The sequence below is a fragment of the Phodopus roborovskii genome, unplaced genomic scaffold (assembly GCF_943737965.1).
Source record: "Phodopus roborovskii unplaced genomic scaffold, PHOROB, whole genome shotgun sequence".
Taxonomy (NCBI): Eukaryota; Metazoa; Chordata; class Mammalia; order Rodentia; family Cricetidae; genus Phodopus; species Phodopus roborovskii.
Window position 1 is genome coordinate 26921039 of NW_026125397.1, and position 7401 is coordinate 26928439.

Below are 7401 nucleotides of genomic sequence, written 5' to 3' on the forward strand. Positions count from 1 at the left end.
TGCAATCATAATGAATACTATTTGGTTGTGAGGGCTATCTCTTTTTATTTTAAATTTTCTATTCATTTTACACACCAACCACAGTTCCCTCTCCTCCCACTCACACCACTTTCTCCGCACCCCTCCCATCATGGGCTCCTCAGAAAGGGCAAGGCCTCCCATGGGAGTCAACAATGCCTAACACATCAAATTCAGACAAAACCAAGCCTCCCAGCCCCCTGACCCCACCCTTGTAGTGAGATATTTACTTTGTCAGCACCTGAGGCACAGTCCAGGCCCATTGGGAGTGGGGACAGGGGCACCATGAAAAAAAAATCAAACCTTCAAATTATAAGCATAAATGAGGGACAGGAATGCCAAGTTAATGCAGAGCCCAGATCAAATAAAGTGTCTTGACAGCTGCAAGAGAAAAAAAAAAAACACAAGTCACATATAAAGGCAAACCCATCTGGATTACAGCAGATTTCTCAATGGAAACCTAGAAATCCAGAAGAGCCTGGAACAATGTGCTCTGAGTCCTAAAAGACTGTGCAGCTGAGCTAGACTAATATGCCCAGCAAATCTATCCATCTTTATCACACAACATAAACAGCCTTTAAAAATGTATAGTAAATAAACCAAACCTAAAGAAACTAGGACACCAAATTTCATAAAAATGTACTACCAGACTTAAGGACACAGATTAACATTAATCCAGTATCACATGTTCTCCAATAGACCCGTCATCTTAACAAAGGTCCGAGGCAGACAGAGTCCCCATGCTGACAGGGGGAAGTATATGTTATCATCCCTAGCTATCTGTCTGCAATTGTCAACTGCTCACAAAGTAAAAATGAGTTTTCTCCAATGGTGTCTCACTGGGTATACAAATCACATTCAAGTCCCCTCCCAGCCCCACCGGGCAGCCATGCTGCCCTGGCAAGGCACAGAGGGGAGGGCTGGACCAGCCACACCTAACTTCTGCGCTGCCCCCAACTGCACGCAGTCTGACCTGGCTTCCTTCAGGTTCCCTCAGGACCCAGCCAGATGCCAGAAGTGGGTTGAAAATTGTAGGAGAGCAGATTTAGAAGATAAAACACCTGATCAACTAAATAAGTGTTACTGATTATGTGCCAAATACTTTGAGACCTCTATGATCTGTAGAACTATGCATTTTTCAGAGGCATCAGAAAACTAAAGAATGGTTGGGTTATTTTATCTCTCAATGTTAATTGAAGCAGATACTTGTGAAGTCATTGGGAAAGTCCTTATCTCACAGTTCTTCGAGATAATGCAATATTTGATCTCATCAGTCATTTGAACAATCCACATAGGAAACACAGAAAAGCAAATAAAAGAATTGAGTGACGATGAAATCAGGACACTGAAACACACACACACACAAAAAAAAATATTGAGGAAACTTGTGAACAAGAACAAGAAACTAGCAGCAAAGCTCAGAACCCCAGTGCTGAAGCTGGGAGCCAGCAGGATGGGAATGTGTTACCTTTAACCCTTGAAGAGGAGAACAAAGAGCACCTCAAATCGTTGTTTGAGATTCTGATGCTCATGGGAAAGCAGAACATACCCTTGGATAGGCACGAGGCCGAGGAGATCCCAGAAGGCCTCTTTGCTCCAGATAACTTTCAGGCGCTGCTTCCAGCCGAATCAACTCTGGAGAAAGAGGTCTTGTGGAAGCGCTTTGAGACCACAGCGGTGAATACTTTATTCTGCTCTAAAGCTCAGCAGAGACAGATACTGGAGATCTGTGTGAGCTGCATTCGGGAGGAGACCCTCAGGGAAGTGAGAGACTCACACTTCTTTCCCATCATCACAGAGGACATGGTAGACATAGCAGGAGAAGAGCACCTGCCGGTGCTGGTTTGTTGACAAAGCTCATAATCTGAGAGAGGAGTTTGTGGGCTTCCTGCCCTATGAAGCTGATGCGGAGATTTTGGCTGTGAAATTTCATACTACAATAACTGAGAAAAGGGGATTGAATATGGAACATTGTCGTGGTCAGGCTTACATTGTGTCCAGCGGGCTTTCTTCCAAGATGAAAGTTCCTTGGAGACTTTTAGAAAAAGACCCCCACATTGTCTACACACTCTGCTCTTCCTGTGCCTTAAGTGCATGGTTGGCGAAGTCTGTCCCTGTGGTAGGGGTATCCATGGCTTTAGGAACAATTGAGGAATTCTGTTCTTTTTTCCACCGGTCACCACAGCTGCTTTTAGAACTTGACGATGTAATTTCTATTCTTTTTCAGAACAGTGAAGAGCAGGGTGAGGACTGAAGGAAATCTGCCGTTCAGTGGACAGGCAGGCATGACACCTTTGAAATCTTAGTCGATCTCCTACAAGCACTTGTTTTATGTTTAGACGGTATAAATAGCGATACAAATATTAGGCGGAATAATTGTATAGCTGGATGAGTATTTGTATTCTGTAGTGCAGTGACAGATTTTGATTTCATTGTTACCATTGTTGTTTTTTTTTTAAAAAAAAAAATGTGTTATCTTTTACAAGGGCCTTTGGAAAGAATCTCCAGAGACAAACTTCTAACGTGTTCTTTGCAGCCAATAACTTGACAGCAGTACTGCACTCACTCCGGTCCCAGGGGATCTGAACCCCTCATCCAGTCTCCACAGGGACCAGGCACATATGTGGTGAATAGACAGACATACATGCAAGCAAAACATTCATATAATAACAATAAATAAAGATAGAAAAAATGTTTATTTTGTTTAATTTTACAACCCAACCAAGGTTCCCCCTTGCTCCTCTCCTCCTTACTCCTCCCCATATCTCTAGCCCACATCCATTTACCTCCCCCCCCACCTGGTTTCTCCTCAGATAGGGGAAGGCCTCCCATGGATGTCAGTCAGCCATAGATTATCAATATGCAATGAGACTAGGCACTTCCTCTTCTATTAAGGCTAAATGAGGCAATTTGGTAGGAGGTAAGGGTCCCAGAAGCAGGTATGAGTCAGAGACAGCCCCTTCTATCACTGTTAGAAGTCCCACAAGAAGACCACATTACACACTCTAACATATATGCAAAGGGCCTAAGTTGGTCCTATGCAGGCTCCCTGGTAGTCAGTTCAGTCTTGTGAACCCCAATGAACTCAGATTAGCTGATTCTATGGATTGTCTTGCTGTGTCTTTCACCCATCTGGCTCCCATAATCTTTCTTCTCCTTCTTCTGGAGCATTCCATGAGCTCTGCCTAATGTTTTGCTGTGGGTCTCTGCATCTGATTCCATCAGTTACTGGGTGAAGGTTCTCTGATGCATCAATCCATGGGTATAGCAGAATATCATTAGGAATCACTTCAGTGGCATTTGTTTCCAGTCTGTTTGGTTTTATCCAAGGCTCTGGAGTATCCTGCCTCTGGGTCCTGGCCCTCGGGGATGGGTCTCCAGCTTAGCCAATCATTAGTGGATCACTCCCACAATTTCTGGGCCATCTTTACCCCGATACATCTTATAGGCAGGAAAAATTATAGCTCCAAAGATTTGTGGCTGAGTTGGTGCCCCAATTCCTCCCCGTAAGTCTTGCCTGTTTAGAGAAGATGGCCAGTTTAGGCTCTGTATCCCCACTACTATGAGTCTTACCTATGGTCACCCTTATAGATTGCTGGGTGTTTCCATTGCTCAGGTTTCTAGTTCATCCCAGAGTTGTCCCCAGATTGCAGTTGTTTCTTTTAGTACTCTCTTCCTCCAACCTCTCTCCACATGATTATCCTTTTCCCATTCCCCATCTCTCTACCCCACAATCCCACAACCTCCCAGCCTAATCTCCTGGCAATGGCCGATCCATTTTCCCTTCAGAGTGGAAGTCATGCACCACACCACCACCTTGAGCCCTCCTTGTTACCTCACTTCCCTGGGTCTGTGGCTAATATCCACTTATGAGTGAGTATGTACCGTATTTGTCTTTCTGGGTCTGGGTTACCTCTCTCAGGATAATCTTTCCTCGTTCCATCCATTTGCCAGCAAATTTCATGATATCATTGTTTTTAACAGCTGAGTAATACTCAATTGTGCAAATGAACATTTATTTAAGGTTTAAAGACCTTTTCTGTAATAATTCCTTGACACTGTGATTGAATTTCCAATCTGTTGAGTAGATTTGTTTCTACTTCTACCAGTCACCTGGAAGTGCTCCCATCTGGAAATTATTTAAATTAATTTCTCAGTCTGAATGTATGGACTCGAACTATGGATCTTTATATGACATTAATGTAACCATGAATTTTTAGTGAGGGTATTTTCCTCCTTTCCTGAATTAAAGGTTACCCAGGAAGTTATGCTGTACATCCCCTTCTTAGGACTTGTCCTCTGGCAAAGGGTGACATCACTGAAGTCCTTCTGACTTTATGCAAGGATTCCCAGACTTGGCAAAGCTCTGGAGTTTTCTTTCATTCTCAGGGTCCCAAGCAGTAGCTAGGGCAGAGTTCCAAGTCCCCATGTTTCTGTAAAGCCTCCCAAGACATTTACTACCTCCTGATTTCTGCTGTATGTGCGTGGCAAATGCCTGGATTTTGTGTTAGCTCACTGAAGCATTTTTATTATGTCTCAAGATTTGTTTTAGTCAAGATTGTCTCTCAGGCATCTCTTCCAGCATATTGAAGGAAACACAACCTTTCTCTACCATAAATAAGGGTAAACATTTACATAGCTGAGGTTTGGAATCCTGGAGACTTAGAAGCAGACAGATCTAGATCACTATCCAGATCTTTGACTTACTCCAGCCTGAGAGAACTTTGCCTTCTTTGTTTGTTGTGTTTGATTGTATTCAGAGCTGACTTTCAGTAAATCACAGTAAGGAGCTGTCTTGCTAAGTAGGTGGATAGATTGTCTTTAAATGATTTATATTAAAGCTCCCCACAATGTGTGTTGTACATCTCATGAAGAATACCCCCTTTCTGTCCCTTACCAAACTCTACTTTCCTCATTTGTCAAATAGCACCCTTAGTTATAAGATTTACAATATCTAAAGATTAGGGAAACCATATCTGGAAAGTACTTAGAAGATTCCCTGCAATTTAAAAAGAAAAATAAGACTGAGTCACAAGCACTACAATACACTTCGATATTTATATTCCAATAAGGATGATAGTTATTAAAACAGTAGTGTGGGGGGGCACGCACGAGTGTGTTACTAATTCATGTCACCTCAAAATAGAATAAATAAATCAGATTAGGAAATACATATATGTATGTGTGTGTATTGATTGGTTGATTGGATATGGTACAGTTATAGTTCTATTTTTAATATTTTAAATACTATGGCCGGATAAACCCCCCCTGAAGAGTGCCAGCTGGGGAGTATCAAGTGACAATAGCTGGAGCAGAGTAGAAAGAAGCTTGAGGTTGCGGGGACTGGAAATGGCCAATGAATCCTGCCAGCCACCAGTGGAGCTTTTACTTGGGTCTGAGTATTGTGGAAAGCCCTTGGAGTATTTTGTATAGGAAAATTCAGGGTCTGGTTCATATTTTACTAAGAGTGTTCTGATTAGCTATGTGAATAACAAGCAATAGGAAGCCATGAGGAAGCTTCCTTGCACCCCCGTAAGAGCTGATGAAGGTTTGGATCAATTATAGAGGTGCTAGAAAGGGCCATTATTTAAGAAAAATATTCATAGACTTCAGCATGACATTTGGGTTTGAAACAGTACAAAGGAGCCCAGCATACACACTCTCAAGTTTTAGGCTGGACAACAAGACACAAATGAGGTGAGGAAGACTGTGAGTTTGTATTAAATGATGTGGCCAGGCAAACACTTCCCAGTGCTCCCCAGCTGGCACTCTTCAGGGAGGAGTAATCTAACCATATCATTGAATATGAACTCACCTGAACTTCTTAGATTATGAAATTAGCGTTGGTTTTATACACACTAAATCTTGTATATCAGTTACTGAAACTGGTGGAGATCCTGTGTCTGGAGACTGAATGAGCTCCAAATAAAGTCTAGGCCAGCAGCATGAGGATGATGTGAAGTAGCAAGGCAAGATGAGGCAACCTCATCCTGAGGTGTAATATTAGGCACACAGGCAAAGAGTTGAAGATTAAGTCCTGGATCCCTCGACACTTAGATATTTAGAAACTGAAAGGGTGTGTCTAGTCAGAGTAGGGAAAGACTAGGAGATGAGATATCTGAGAAACTAAACAAAGAGAAGAATTATTAGGGAGGCACTTACACAAATAATAGTAAATAACCACCACAGTCTTCCTGCTCCAGAAGATGCAGTCTCTGCCCTGCTGATGCCCTCACTGCAAACCAAGAGATCGAGCCAGCCCTTCCTCTACCTGAAGCCATGCCCATAAGATGTTGCCACCACCAAAAGTTCACTGGCAAAGCAAGATGCCACTACATGATTTAAGGAGTTAGATTTACAAAGAAGCCCAAACATTTCATCATCCCTCACTTTATTCAGATCTCTTCTTAAAACCTAGTGAGAGATAGCCTCCCAGAATCTCTCCCTAAAATTTTACCTCCTAATCATATACTATACTTACAACCTCTTTTTATTATGTATACTTTTCATGTCTACATACATAATAACATGATATGATATTACATTAAATATGCACTTATTTATTTATTTAGTATTTGTTTCTTACCCAAGAACATAATCACCCAAAGGGGAAGGACTTTATTAATGTGCTAAAGTGTATTTCATTGCCATTCAATAAACATTTGCTATGCATTAAATGAGTGGGATAGGAAGGAAAATACATGCACAAATGCAAATGGTTTTGTAGATTTGGTGGAAGGAAGGATAATTTAATTTTTTTCCCTTTCAGTGCATCTGTTTTCCTCAGTATGATAAAATGCAGAGTTACTAGTTGGAAGATAAGAGAAATAAGTGTATGATAGATTTGCACCATGAGATAGATAATGAATACAATATAAAATGTTGTGGAGTTGCCAGGAAATGTCAAAAACATAACAAGGCTAAAATTGTGAAATAAGGGTGGTTGTAAAATGTTAATTTCAGATGTGTTACATTCTTGTATGCTGTGGATTATTTGTTAATGATGCAAACATGTGTTGCATTCTTTAATGCTGCATTTGTTTAACTCTGTGAAGCTGTGTTACTTTGCCTGTCTGATTGATCTACTATAAAGAGCTGAATGGCCAATAGATAGGCAGGAGAGGGATTGGTGGGACTGTCCAACAGAGTAAATAAATAGTGGAAAATTCTGTGAAGAGAGGGAGAGGAAGAAAAGAAGGAGAGAGGAAACCAGGGTCCAGCCACTGAGCTATACAGCAAGCCATAGAATAAGAAGTAAAGAAAGATATACAGAAATAGAGAAAGATAAAAGCCCAGAGGGAAACTGATAATTTAAATTAAGAAAAGCTGGCTAGCAACAAGCCAAGCTAAGGATAGGCATTTGTAAGAATATATCTCTGTGTG

The 7401-nt window shown here is 41.5% G+C and overlaps 1 pseudogene; it reads left to right on the plus strand.

Annotated features, from left to right (window-relative positions):
• Positions 1-907: 907 nt before the first annotated feature.
• On the plus strand, positions 908-2169 carry LOC127215195 (52 kDa repressor of the inhibitor of the protein kinase-like; annotated as a pseudogene).
• The last annotated feature ends 5232 nt before the right edge of the window (positions 2170-7401 follow it).